This window comes from Carassius auratus, chromosome 14, assembly GCF_003368295.1.
Source record: "Carassius auratus strain Wakin chromosome 14, ASM336829v1, whole genome shotgun sequence".
NCBI lineage: Eukaryota > Metazoa > Chordata > Actinopteri > Cypriniformes > Cyprinidae > Carassius > Carassius auratus.
Genome location: NC_039256.1, coordinates 30,181,892 through 30,198,131, shown reverse-complemented (window position 1 = coordinate 30,198,131; position 16,240 = coordinate 30,181,892).

Here is a 16,240-nt window from a genome sequence, read left to right as displayed (position 1 = left end):
AATTATCAGATCTTTGTTAAGTCCATCACTTTCCGGCTTGGCTGGCAACACAGTTTCCCCCCACTGGCTTTTTGTTGTTTTGTTTTTTAGGGAATCGAAATGAAGCCAAATGCAACACAAGTAGACCTTTTGAGGGTTTCACGGATTTAAATCAAAGAAACAAAGTTTTGGGGGAACAGAACAGGGCTGTGCAGGACAAGCTATTGAAAAACAGAAAGGTTTTAAATCCCCAGCAAGGCATTTTAATTAACCCGACTTGAAAAAGTTAATTTTGTCCATGAGAGAATGATAACACACTGAGGGCTAAGGGGTCTCTGTTGGTAACAGCAAGAGGTTGGTTGAGAAAGCCTCACGGTTCAGAGAGGGTGAAGTCACACAAAGACTCAACAAGGCTAAACAATGACTTCCTTTTCTCACTCAAGACTTTTGTCAACATGAGAAAATTAGAAATGCTACGCATTATTAGGAGAACCCTGGAAGGTGGAGGACGAATGCCAACCCCATTGACAGGAGAGTTTAGCAGCTGTGTTGCTGTTTACTTTGAATGGGCTGGAAATGCCTCCACTGGCCTGGGACCAAAGAAAATGATGTTCAGTGCTGAACAGGCAGTGGGAACTCAATCCCTCAGCGAGCAAGCAGGCCGCAGTCTGACATGGGCACAGAGGCTCTGGCTCTATCAGCCTGATATTATGTTTACAGTGGCTCCACTGTACAAAGGAGGAGAAAAAAGATGAGAGAAAAAGGCTGAGCTGAGCAAACGAAACACTGTGTGGTGACTAAAATGAGTAGGGAAGGACTCCAGTCCATAAAACCACAATTGTGTGCCATTGAAGCAATAGTCTTGAGTCTGATTGAACCAGATCAGTTGGTCTACTTCCGGACACAGTGTGGAGATGGCAGTGCTTTTGCAACTTTCTTTGGAAACTTCGAGAGCGATTACCACCGAATGCGGCACTTTAACAATGGCGCTAGTGTTGCAAGGCATATGTGGAAACAGGAATGTTGAAAGGATTCCATAGGAAGTTAAATGTGCCAATTTGCGGTGGGTGCTTTAAGTGTGGCATATAAAAGGAGCCCCATTGGTCTGAATGGGCTATGTGCTTTTCATTCTTGTTGGTGTGATCTACAGGAGTGATTTTATTAATTTATTCCACCTGACTAAATATCTGCAGTAAGCAGTGTACTGCTACTGCTTGGGTCCGATGCAATGCCTTTGTCTTTCTCTCCTACTCTCTCTCCCCCTGTCTTTTTCTTTCTTGAGTGAGGGCTTGTGCGGATTCTGGATGTGGCATTGAGGTGAAGGAAGTGATTATCAATGGCAGACTCAACTTGTCAGAATGTGTTATAGCTGGATTTAAACTATATCACCACTTTGTATCATCACTTTGAGAGGGGACGCCCTCCCTGCCTTGCCATGCCCATCCGAGGCTTCAACTAATCCAAAGAGAGTATAAATAACCGCTGTCAGCCATCGGGATGATTCATAATAAAAATAAATAAATCTTAAAATTCTTGGACTGGTTTTGTTTAACTTGGATTGGCAAGTGATGCTAGGAAACAGGCTCAGGTTTGAAGGGCCAATCTTAAACATGACAACCATGAACTGTATGTCCTACATTGGGTCTATCTATCTAGCTTTCTGCCATTTCTATTTAGCCTTGAGTAAAGTGATGACAGGGAATGCTAGGGAAAGAGGAGGAATAAGATCAGGAAATGTTGCAGGCCAGATCAGCACAACACTACAATGTGTCAGAGCATAGGTACTAACTTCCAGCTTCCAATGATCTTTGATCCCTTTTTCAGTGCAGAGAGGGAAATAGTCACAGTAAAAACAGATGCCTTACAAACACATTTCCACATGTCACTTTGTCTAAGGCCCTGTTTACACTTGGTATTAGATGCGTTTTGGTCGATTGAATCACATCATTTCGGCCCGTTTAAATCCCATTGGATAAGCACACGTCCTTTTACCTCTTGCAATGATACCAGATGCATTAGGTCAGTAGGTGCAGAGTAGGCGGCCTTTTGTGGCTGCTCGAACGCATTGAACTATATCAGTGTCTACACCATGTAAGCAATCCGGTCGACTGCATTTTTTCACTACCACTACTAAGCTCAAAATCTTTCACACCCTGTTTACACCTGTATATAGCGTTGTCCACATGTGATCTGATCGTCCAAAATACAACTTAATACCAAGTGTAAACAGTGCCTATGTCGAAAGAGTGGCCAGCACAAAATTGCTCTTTCCTTGTTTTAACTGCCAGTTCCACTCTCAGTTCTCTGTAGACTGATGGCAGAATCACAGAGGAATATGGAGCTTCCAGTGATGAGAGCCTCTTGCGTATAGCTGTCATTTACTAGTTCCTGAAATAAGAGTATCCTATCTTTTCTGCAGAGTCGTCATAATAAGTGTGATATCCCCGAATGCATTGCTTTGAGTGATGGATGTGACTGGCCTGAAGAAGAAATCCTTTCACTCCCATGGATACTTTAACGAGCGGAAAAGACTTAGTCTAGATAAGTCATGCACAAAAACAATTACGAACATTTCTCAGAACTTGCGTAAAAGCTCCAACCAAAAATTATTCAAATCTATGAAAGACTCGAGGTGATGCGGTTCGCTGTCCCGGTCAAAGTGTTGACTGGACAAGTACAGTGTATCAAGTCCATGGTCATTTAATACTAAAGAGTCACAGCTGTATCTTGACCCCAAGTCCAGGAAGGAAAACGATTCCAGGAATTGCTGTTGCAAGGCTCTATGTTACAGAGCACTCTCCTCTAAACCTGCAATGCTAGCCTTTGTAGTGAAGCAGTGATGCAGTGTAGAACTATTGCTATAACACACACATACCAAGAAGTGAAACTAACCCACCTACTCTCAAATGAAGGAGGCCACGAATACCAATGCCACGAGTAGTGGCCTAGTAACCCTACCTGGCTTCTTAAGGAAAACTGCTGAACTACACTGTTGTCCTGGTACTCCAGTGTACCCAGCTTAACAAACCAAAACCAGCATGGAAATGGAATTCAATTATGCAATTTCTTATATTAAATAAAGTAACCTGACATCTAGAGGATGATATTCTAGCAATACAACCATGCAACACATAGTTGTTGGTAAGACCTATCAATATAATATACACACATAAAAGATGTCTTTTTATGTCCTCCATTCAGTTAACTGCCTTTCTTTCACATGGCTGCAACATATTTTATCATCCTCCACTATCCTCAGCTCCACATCTTAGCTTCAAGCTTGGTTCCCTGTTGTTTAACTTCACTCAGGGATTGCAGTCTGAACATCTGCTTAATCTATCTACTATGTTTAATTGCACCATGTTTTTGATTTTCAAAACAATTATTATTGTATTTGTTTTATCTTTTTTTTTTTTTTTTGGATTAAGTTTGCTCAGACGGTAATTATATGACTAGCATTACAACAATTGCTTCAGTTAATAAAGAGATGTTTATTTCAAGACCGTGCTTTGACGCAAAGGCCTCTAGTAACTTGTACAGGAAAACCAAATTCACCATAGGGAATTTCCCCTTTTGCAATCCACTGAGCAATACCCAAAATCCACAATTCAAATGTCAGTGATATGCGACTTAACCTACACTGTACAAAAATAAATACTGATAAAATTATGTATAAACAACATTACCATTTATAGTTTTTCGAACATGGCAAGATAACTTTTATTAAACCAATTAATAGGATTTTAACTTTAGAGTTACTTTCTATAAAATGGGGAAAAAAATTACATAGTAGAAACTACAACAATATATGACTCTTTAACTGCTCAGGAGCACTTGGCCATCACATCTCAGATATTTAATAAATACCGGATCCCCCACATGATGACATCAGTGATTTAGAGTTGCAGTCTGGTCAAGGTTACAGTCATGTTAATTGCACTTGGCCTAACCACTGTGAGTGTGGTCTGTAAATGGAATACTGCCCATAAAATCATAAAATAGAGTCAGAGGCAATAACGGTTTCTGGAGTCCACCATCACTCCAAATCCTGTAAAGGATAAATCAGTGACAAATTCAGAGACAGCTGCACAGCAAGACAGTGTGCTTAATTTTGAAGAAAAAAAAAAACATTCAGAAAAAGTCTTGCTGCAGAATGGCTCAATGATTAATGATATAATGAGTGAGGTTAATTGTGAACAACTTATTTAGTTTCTCAACTATGCAATACTTAAAATAGTTGAAAAACTAAATATTTGTTATAAAGTCCTCCATTTGTGTGAAACTTTGGTAGATATAGTTTTGTGAGATGCTGTAAAATGTGTGGCAAGATTTCAGATATCGACTGGATACACATGGATTTTTATGACTTTGACAAGTTCCAGGACTAGGTTTGAAAATAAATAGCCTATTAAATATAAATATTTAAGTATTTGGCGCTGTGATTAACACCGCAGTGAATCCACAAAATCTGAATGGCTATTTACCCTACTCCCAAAAAACGCTTTGAGTAGTAATTTTTAATGATTGTAAGTACTATTATTAGTAATATGAGATTGATTCAAAACACATCTATGAATATAATAATTATGAAAATTAAAACAAAACAAAAAATTGGACACAAAATAACAAATAAAAGTCCATTTAATCTTCATATGTAAATCCTCAATCCCATATTTTAGTTGTGCATTGACATTTTGAATTGAGGTCAGTAATGAGGTTTATCCTATTTAATGCTTGTGCTATTCTGAAATAATTATCAATATCCTTCTAAAAACCCCCACCATTATTTTGGGGTCTACTTCATAATACCCGTCTGAAGCAAAGAAAACGTCAGGATTGAGAGGCTGAGTTGCTTTTGATTAGTGTGGCAGTTCTAAAGGCAGGAGCAGAGACTCAGGAAGACTGAATGGATGGAGGTCAGTGGCTAATAGCAAACACCCCTCACTGGGGGCTGAGCAGGGGGTCTACGAGAGGGGCCCAATGGGTGTCTGAACCAGGCTAATATAATGTAAGCAAAGGTCTTTGTGCAAGGTCTCTGCCAGACCTCCACTGAGCCACTGCCGAGCCAACACGTCTTCCTGGACTTCCAGCTTTCACAGTGCATCTCCCAAGCTTCTTGATCACCGCTGAGCTCTTTTAAAGCTCCTGCTTCTCTGCATTTCCTCTCCTTTATCTCAATCTGCACTCCTTACTAAAGATTTCCCTGGCTAGCTGGCACAGGTGATTCTCATTATGTGGCTTTGAAGTGGGACTGGCGTGGGAGGGGAGATGGTGGATCAATGATAAGCCTCCGTTCTCCTGCCATGGACCTATTCCCAATGATTCCCATTACTACCCTGGCCCAGCCCAGCGTGGGGCTGCTGCCTGCTATTAAGACTTCTCCATGCTGATGAACATAACTTTGTATCCAGGAAAAAAAGTCTGTGAAAATGCATCTGTTGAACAATGACAAATAATTTCCTTATCAGTTCCGAATAAAGCATCATGTAGACCACATGAGATTATAAAGATGTTGGGTACTGGTGCTCTTGGAAGCCAACTTTACTGCTCTAGCGCAACGTTGTCCTGTAAAGCATGCTCACATTAATGGTTCCTTTATCAGTCATTTAGTTGTAAGGTACTCCCTTGTCTTCTCATTTACATCCAGGTTTTGGAAACAACACAGCAACCCTGATGTAGGGAACAGAGACAAAGACGCGAGAAAACAGTCAGTGAAGCTGAAATGGCCCCAATCGAGGGTATTACAGGCATTTAGTGCTGTCAGGGAAAGTATTTGTTTGAAGCCTTTACGTTTTGGTTAGCTGCTCTTTATATCCGGCACAATTTATAGTTGTTTTGATTGCCCTTTCTGTTATCGCACCGGCAGTGTTTTCAGTGGCCGTGAGGAATGTGAGCAGGAATGTGTTGATGTTACTGTAAAGCCCAACACGCATCTACTCAGCACCTCCATCTCAAACCGATAAGAGCCTCTATCAGATTGGAAAGAATGTAACTGGCACAACCTGCCAGATATCTTGCTGCAACCCACTCCCTGGAGTTAGGGACCCCTAATACATACTCTCAAGGTGCCGATGCAAACATTGGAGACAAGCTTTTTGAGTAAGACAGAAACACATGTAAATCAAACCATCAAATGGGACCTTGTACCAAATTCCAGGACTGTAGGGAATGATAAGAAATGCATGTGGACCATTCAGCTGACTCTAATGCACCGTCAAGTGGGCTTTAAGATAAACACTTGACTCATTGGAATGATATTGAACATGTGATGTTGGGTGGGACTGCGTATGGAGCACCTGCAACCCTGGATGTGATTGTTATCTGGAAAGGCTTGCTCGATCAAATCCACACACACACAGGTTCCTTGTTAATGAAGCTCAGAATACGATTCGAAAAGGGCAACTTTACAGCAATGGTGTCCGCCAGACCTTATCACTTTAGTCCTACATCTGAGAGCATAGCATCTTATTTCGAATGCATCCAAACTCGAGAAGAGAAATGACATTCCAATTCCTCCACAGGTTATTTGTCATGCTGACACCTCCGCCTGCTTGCATCATAAATCAAGGCCTGCCATTGGAGGATCTCCATTCAGGTCGCTTTAATCTCCAACCCCTTTCATCAAATGAAACCGTCCCTTTCCATGACAGTGAAGAGTCCCAGCACTGGACTACTGCATCTCACCACCTGCTTCAAGTTACAGCAGACGTCTGGCCACTGAAAGAACTTCTAACTTGCCGACAGGGGAGGCAGAGGCTAGTGTCGGGTGTCTCAGCTCCAGGTGTGACGTTCGGTTATTGGGGCCTCCTTCTTTTCTTCTCTCTCAAATGTTCTCTCCCTCCCACTCTCTAAAGATGGGGTGCCTCTGGAGTGGTGTTTGTCTTGAGGTCACGGTAAAAGCTGTTGTCTCCAAATGAGGCCGTAAAGCACATGATGTAAAACATTCATCCTGCATATCGCTCTGTCTCTACTCCTGCCAAGGCTGGGTGAGCTGTACCATAAAACATCAATGCTGTTGTCTGACTCATAGCCGCATAAGGCCATGGAGGAAACACACACACATACACAGACGCTATCACAGCCATATGTGTCTGTCTGAGTGTTACCAAAAACACATCTGACAATTACACACACGCCATCTTAATGGGCTGATAAATGATGCTACATTTGAAGAGCAGGAGACTTCGGCCAAGTTTATAAGAATGCACTGAAGTTACAATAATTAGGGAACTGTTAGGGTAAAATTATATGTTCAAATGAACAGTTAGCAAAATTTGTGTGACATGGAAAGAGAAAATGCATTTATCTTGATTTTACAAAGAGAGAGTAGTCATTTTGAATATATATCCATGTAATTATCCAGTTGCCTGGGTTGAATGTAAACTAAATTGCTAGTTGTAATACAATACTTGACGTGAGCTGATAACTGGGGTGGCTAAGCTGCAAGTTTTCCTGTTGTGGTTCTTAATACTAGATTTTTTACATTTTAAGATTTTAATTAAGATGCTTTGCACAGTAATTTCAGGTCAGTTTATTGAATTGTAATACAAGTGGTATGCCTTCACTTTTAGCACATGGGGGTGTTAAAAACCCATTTATACCTTCATAATGTTTCAGATTTCATGACCTGTCATAGATTTCCTTTCCCAGGATAATAATAATGAGGAAACGGCACAAGCTTGTAAAAAAGATATGTGGTGGGATAACCAGGATCAGTCTCGTGATTAATCCTGCTTTGACTAACTCCGCCGGGAATTCCATCAAAAGGCCAGGGATTGTTTAATTGCCATCCCTGTTTTTCCCAACGCTTTACCTCCCTCCTTTCTGCCAGTGAGGGGGTCCTGCTGGAATCTGGCAGCCCCCACACACGCACCTAGAATTATTTTCAGATGTGAAGATCAGGTTAAAGAGAGGGGGATGCCAGTGTACCTAGCGTGGTTTAGGACTAGTGCTCTTCAGTGCTCTTCTGGGTTCAGCGTACTGGTCCTGGGGAAAAGACCTTTGAATTCATCCCCATGTCCCACTGCTGCTTTAGTCTGATCAAAGAGGCAATGAAAACTGCAGATAAGACATACAGATTTGATTTGAGCTTTTCTTCAAACAGCAGGCTTTATCACGAGTCCCAAAGCCATCAGACTGAACCACTCGCATCGCTTTACCTCATTCATCTGGTCTGCGTATAAGATAAAGCCAATTTTAGGGCCATTCTACCCACTTTATTATTGATGGATCCAATTGGGGTGGGGAACCGGATAACATCTTGCTTGCTGATATTTGTAAACCGTATTTCAGTGGAAATAAAACTGACATGGGAGTCTGAAACACCATGACATCGAACTACAGAAAGCTCACTGCATGCCCATAGAGGCATGATAAGATATCCATCTTGCTCTACCCTTTTCAAGATTTCAAAGTAAAGAAAACTACGCTGTGGAGGAAATACCATGTTGCCATAGAGTGGGTGTTACTGCACCACCTTATCCAAAAACTGACAACTGGAAGATAATCAGCAGCTGGTGCAGTAGGGGAGGTTAATCTTGGTTTGACAGTTAAATATGACCAATCTTGTTTTCTTTTTGCATTTTTCACTTTTGATAACGATTATTACACTTGCAAATTTGAAACTATATATTGGCAAAAACAAAATCAACAAAAGAACCACAAATAGGAGGCCTGGCATCTGTGACTAAAACTATGTTAAATACCTTCAAACAACACCACCTGTCGAGAACAAACGCAGAAAGTCAAAGTATATGGAAAGAAAAGGAGTACTAACAGCGTGTCAGCTGAAACGGCTATATTCTAATCCAAAACTGGGGTGTCAGATTATAATCAGCACCACACCTGCTGAGCTTTCCCAGAAGCCCCTCTGCATGGGGCCAGTATTAAATCCATCTAATAGCAAGTTTTCAAGCGAGACTGGATGCAATTTCAGCTTCTGATAAATCCAAGTGTGCCTATTGGATGCATTTTTGGCTTCCTATTTAACAAGCATGCATTAAGTAACAGGCTTTTAATCTGCCGAGCTCTTTGAAGAAATTGTTCACAATTAAAAAGAGCTAAGAATAGAAACTGCTTGGGGTGCTGGTTTATTTGTTTACTGTTGTTTAGTAGGAATTCAAGCAGTTGATATTCTCTCCTCTACAACTCCTGCCTAGCACAACAGCCCAAAGATGATTCTTTTACACATTTTACTGCCAAACAGTGTTGCAGGAACACAGTTTGCCAAAACACATTTGGCAATGCAAAACACACACTGTAAAATGACAATAAAAATTTTTAAAGACGCTCCTGAGGACCATTTTTGACTTCCTTTCCTCTAGTATACACAAATGCCAGCTCTTTGGGTCCATAGGGCAATAACCAGCCCCACAAAAGGGCTTTTTGGCAACAGATATATACTGGTTTGAGTTAGGGAAAAAGTAGCATGAAAAACAAACGCATGCTGAAAATGAATGCACTACCTCATGAGTTACTCTAGTAAGCAAAGAGATGAATGCCTCAAACCAAATATCACACTGAATTTCTCTATTAATTTTTTTTAGAGTACGACAAAATAAAATAATTCAACAGTCTGCAAACTTAATAGAATTCCTATATAATGCGTGTATAATATATATATATAATGCGTGTATAATATATATATATATATATATATATATATATATATATATATATATATATATATATATATATATATATATATATATATATATATGCAATCACTGTGTCACTAAAAAAAACTATACTAATGGGTCACCTAAGGACTCATCAGTCTCTCCTAGCCATATTTCGACTGTAATGTGTTTCCATAAAATTGTGAACACATTTTTGCTGAAAAAATAAATAAACAAAAATGACATACAATGCAAAACATTACTGACTTTTTATGTAGTTTAACACATGATGATTTCAAAATGATCACCATCCTTACAAAACCTCACCCACATTAACCAGATAATTCTTCCATGGAAACAAATGAGTAGAATTGGCAACAACAACACAGAAAACAACAGAAAACCAAACACTTAAGTTGCAAGCCATAAAAAGGGGCGTACAAGACGAATGAATGTAAAATATTCATTTGAAAATGCAGCCCTGGCCCTTGACAGTTCAACTAGCTTTGACAGTAAAAACTGTTTGTTTGTTTGTTTGTTTAACATTAGCATCGATATATGCACGCGTGTGAGGTACCTGACATGAAACCTTCTTTTGTTTCCCCTTAAACTCAAAGCGGGGGTATTCCTTCTACCTCATACGTCACACTGTCCGCTTCTACACAACAACCGTGCAAAGTCTTGGAACAAAACCACATCGCTTTGAGTGAGATATAAAAAGCGCGCCTAATATAAAGCGGTAAACTCGGAAGTGACGGCGGCTCGTGAAGGACGCCCGCTCTGGCCAGAAGCGTTATAAATGTATTTCACATAAAATAATAATTTTAGAACTTTAAATATGCATGTTAAAGAAGTTACTAACTCGCTAAAAACTCGGCCTATTTATTTATTTATTTATTTATTTATGCATGAAGTAGAAATTACAAAGACATAAATGACTGTAATATTTGGTTTGGCGTTGTTTTGAGAATTATGCCTTTATGGTTCAGACTGATACAGCTGTTGTCTCTTCAAAACAACAGGCCAGATAATAACTTGAGTGATGGATCACATGACCAAAACACAGTCAGTTATTTTACTATAGACGGAAGAAATACAGGTCAGCAGTGTAAATGGGAAGAAAGATTCGCCTATTTCTCTCTGTTCTTCTCTCTTTTCAGTTGTGATCCTGCATGTCATTTCAAATACTGTAGGCTACACCTTAATTTAAGCAGCAGTGTTTTATGTGAACATGCACTGACCAGTACAGTCATACTCTTATTTAACTATATGTGCTGCAATATATGACACACAGCACTCCAGCATGACTAGTTTTCTGTCAACATAGTGTTTAAAACCTTTAGCAATAAATGATCAATGGAGACGAACTGACCTGGTCAAAAGATATCAGACATTTTATTAGGCAGAGAGAAAGTGAATCTCACTCTAGCACCTCTAAAGGCAACATCTGGACCTTGTCAAAGATGAGATATTAGTTTTTGGCCAAAGAAAAAAAAACGGAGGAGAAAAAATAGCCAGAGAGAGAACAAAAAGGTTTCAATAGTTATATGAAAAACATATCATTCAGGTTAACCCTAAGGCTGTTGTTTTGTACAGCTGCCAAGATCCTCATCCCAAAATCAGGAGGTGCTGAACTGGCCATAGTGGAGATGAATAGATAAAGAAATGTGGCTTATGTTAAGGGCCCTCAGTAAGACACAATGTCATTGTTCAGACTGTGCTCCCCTAAACTCCGGCCTCCTCATCTCCTCATCTCAGGGAAGCAGCAGGTCTAGAGCTGCAGATTCTGAGAAAATTAGGCTTTTGTTTAAACAAAATGGGATTGGCGCAGTTGCTCGGAGGCATAAATGTAACCACTAACCACATAATGATACAGCACGACTTGCAATGAAAGCCATCACTATAAATTCACTTAAAGAGTAGCTGACATGATTTTGTCATTTTTGGATCCTCCAAATATCTTTGGATCAAATTGCTATTTTGTAAACAGCGTTTATTTGTCTAAGTGTGTGATCCTCTGGCCGTGATTTGTTTGCCCATGTTCATGATTCGAGGCTTGAATTTCAGAAGAACACTTAAACTGTAGAAATCCAATCTTACTCTGTGATTAAAGCGTATTTTGACTTCACTACTGCTTGTCATTTTATTCATCCCAGTCTCATAATTTGGACATAATATGTGGATGGATTTGCTATAAACAAAAGAGCCATGTTGTCGGGAGCTTCATTTCAAAGGAAAGGTTTGCAATGTAAAATATACACCGAATACTGTCTAGTATGTTAAATCACTTAAAACAGTATTATGCTATGTTGTTTTCCTTTGACCTTATCATGTAGCATAATGCTGCATGCGTGCAACAGACATTACCTATCTATCTATCTATCTATCTATCTATCTATCTATCTATCTATCTATCTATCTATCTATCTATCTATCTATCTATCTATCTATCTATCTATCTATCTATCTATCTATTCAATTACATTTGAATTCCAATCCTGGTTGCTATATTAATTCGAATGTAGGAGTTGATTTCAAATTAAAAATTAAGTCTCAAAACAATACTGAAACTCTTTTGTGCTCATTGGGTGATACTCTTTATAAACTGTAATTATAAAGGCAATTAGGAAGGCAATTTACCCAATTTGAGCCAAAACATGAAAAAAAAGTAATCTCTGGTGTGCCCCATGTGTTGCACACTGCCCCCTTGTGGACTGTAATAATGATCTTTGACTAGGTCATGGCATCTAATTTGGCAAGCAAGCAAATATTTTTGAGGCACACAGGCAGATATTACCATTGTTTGCTCAGGGATAAATCACGACCTCATGGGGCGCCACAGTCTAGAACGCTTTCGCTGTCATGCCCAGACACTTGCCGTTTACCACATAGCTGTTTTGCTAAGGCAGCTCAGTTCTGCTGAAAGTGCTTCCCTTAAATCACAATGGGCAGAAGTGAAATGAAGATAAAGACTGTGGAAACGGTAATCTAGACTGCAGGAGAGACACATGGGGACCAGGATGTCACCTCTCCCAACCCCCTACTCCTCCTCACACTGCTCACTGTGGAAAAAAAGTGACATGTCAGCCCTTTTATAGGCCACGGACTCTTGGAGTTTGCCATTAGGCCACAATCTGTTTCCTCAGCACCTTCCCAGCAGCCCAATAATTCTGAGCATTTCTGAAGATCCCCCACCATACACCCCTCCATGCGAAGCTTGGTCATCAATCTCTCACACCACTCTGGAGTGGAGCCTCGGTTTGTTAAGGAGCTCGACAAAGCTATTTTGGTTTTGCGTAATTCCACCACTCCTGTATAAATTTCGGTTTTGATTTATTGCATGTGTTATTGCTTGTCACACACATATATAAATCAATCAGAATTAATCAAGCAATAAAAACTCATCAGGAATTCCCGCAAGAGTTTTCTGTTGGATCTTCATAAAGAGAATAACATTCTATGATGTCATTACATCTGGACACAGACTGGATTTAATTAACTACTTGAAACATAAAGCATTATTGATTGGCGGAGCTCAAAGAATGCAAGCTATTTTGCTGGCTGCAATAGTCTCAGCTATTAAGGAATTGCTTATTACCAGAAACATTTCTCTTAGCTAGAAAAACCGGAAAGCTGTTATGGCTATAATCGTTCCTCAATGGTTTTTCGAGAACTTTTTGGAATGCGGCCCCCCTAAACACACAGTCTTTTTCTGAGATTGATCAAGTTAAAATATAACATGTTTCTGAAGTTTATATGACGTGAAACATTTCTTCCTGTGTGGCTACATTTCTTAGAGATTCCTACTGCAGGGCTGGAATAACTACCGAGATTCCTGAGTGGGAAAAATAATCGGCGTATTATTTCTGCGGATGCAGAAATGTACATTTGGCATGTAATCAGACTTTAAACTCAAACCAATTTTTATCTTTGCGAAAGCCGATTACTGAATATTTTAGGAATTATAGGTGGAACATTATGTGCTTGTCATAATATTTGCAAACTGTGTTGAAAAAAATGATTCCATTTACTAGTTTTCAGTTGAGTGCAAAGGAAGCCATGTTGAGAAATTACACTTCATTTGACCTGTTGGGGCCGACACAAGATTATACTCTACCATATGTTTATGTAGGCAACATAAAATGGATTTAAAATCATTCTGATCATCATTTTTACAAGCCACAAATTAAAGTAATAACTTTACAAAGTAACTTAATATGTTGGTGCTATTAAAACTGCAAATACCTTAAACGAATGCAATATTTATGGCAGAGATGATGGTATGCAACATCAACATAAGATATAGCTTCTGTATTACACTAATTTTTTATTTTAACTTTTCATAGGTTACATTTGTGTGAATAGCCTTTTATATACCAGAAACAATGCATACATTTACCTGAATTCACAAACTGGTGAATGAGATTGATAGGTTTATTAGGGTGTCTGGTTAACAAATGCATTGTTTTTCATTATCTCATGGCTTAAATCATATTGAACAGCTTGATTGCACTGGTCTGTCACCGGCTGGTCTAAATAAATCGAGGTCTTGGTTGAGGTAGAGGCATTTAGTGCTACAGCATTACAAGGTTGTCTGGAAAACATCTAAATTAGGGAGAGAAGGAGTTGTGTTTTTCTTGAGAGGACTGATGGTGGTTCAGACTGATAAGAAATCAGAGCAAACAGAGGGCTGGACCATATAATGGAGAAATGAGCGGAGGACATCTGCTGAACATTATGATCCTCAGAAGCACATCTGAAAGAACAGACTAATGAAGATACTAGGCGCTTTTTATTAAAGCTGAAGTGTGTAATTTTTGGGATGTTAAACTACTTTTTCCTTGCATTTGAATATGCAGAGACTATAAGTCATTTGTAAGTGCATTTCGCCAATGAGTGTAAATATTGTCAGGCTATGGTTTCACATCATTATGAAAACAATGTCTGTTACATCAGTGGTGCAAAGAAGGAGGGTGTATCCAAATATACATATACTTCCCTATACAGTATAGGCACAAAACAGGTGATAACAGTAGGCACAAAGAGTAGGTGCAAAAATAAAAAAATAAACAAACCGGTAAAAAGAGTATGCTCAAATTTAATATACTCATAAGCAGTAGAGAACCTACTACTCTGTCGAGATTCTGAAGCGTGCATCCAGTGGGCACTTTACCATCCCATGAGGCCACGGGAGAAGAGCTGACGCTGGCAGGTCACATGACAATGACAATATGATGAATGTAATACATCCAGATTACTCCATACTACAAACATTCGTGCAACGTGGAAGTAGCCCAAGTTATTTTCTGTCAATGTGTGAGACCTCTGATTCAAATAAGTAGTTGATTTAATAAGTAGAAAAAAGCAGAAGTGCATTAATTTGTGCAGATTCAAATTTAATGGCCGCATACGTTTTAACTGATTGCAAGTAATTACTTATTCATTTTATTAATATGTAATAGTGTTCAGAAAACCGGTTTAAAAACTAAGCTTTATATTTTATATGCATAGAATTGCGATTCAGAATTCCAAAATTTTTAATATAATACTGAACCAAACGTTACAACTTCCACGGCTCAGTAGGCATTTGTGAATTTATGAATTATGAATGAAACACATTACATGCGTTTATAGCGCTTAAGTAGCTAATAGTGACCAATCAATGCTATTTTGGGTTAAAATAATAGATAGTAATAGGCTACTTCTCTCTGAAGAAGAAATCTGAAGTAGACATATTCCTTTTGTTTGTTTGCTTGTTTTAGAATAGCATTTTAAATCATAAATCAAAAAATACACTCTGAGCCAGCACTGAGCCGAGCCGAAACCAAGGTATTGAACCCCGGCTAACTGTATTGTTACATCTCTTTTATATTTCTATATCTATATCTATGTCTATCTATATATAGCCTATATATAGAGTAGTAAGCAGTTCTGAAACCTCATCGGTGATGATCTTCTGTCATTATTTGTTTACCCTCATGTCGTTTCAAACATCCACAGCTTTGTTTCTTCTGTAAAACAGACGATAAGAGAGTTTGTAGAATGTTTCAGCTGTTGTTGTTTTTGGACGACTCTCACAGACTCCACACAAAGCTTGGTTAGCATCAGAACTTTCACTAGCTTTTTGTCCATCTCAGTGACCGTGCTTTGACTGATGAGCGGTTGTAAATTTCGCTGCTTGCAAAAATAAGTGAATGTGAATGACCAGATGGTGTAGTTATGATATCTACCAGTGTATCTACTGGACCAGACTTAGTATTTGATCTACTGGTATTTGACTTAGCATTGTGCTTATTTACAATTATCCCCTTCATAGAAATCAAAGACTTTTCATCCCTCATAACAGGGCCTGGATTCTATGAATCAGTGTGAAATGCCGCAGTGATTCAAGCCAGGACTGGTAATCTCTGAAAAATCTCAAAAGCATTCCCTCCTTCTCATTACAGAGCTTTTAAAATGCAGGGCAACAACAACAACAACATTGGCAGCAATAGCAACAGAGTAAACAACAGAGACTGTGTGACAACAGATGAATGGCCTTCGAGCAGAGAGACAGACCACAGCGCATGGCAACGCCAGAAAACATCGAGTCGAGTGTGTTATCAGCTGGTCCGGGGGCTCTCCCAGAACTTATCTTCCCCTCT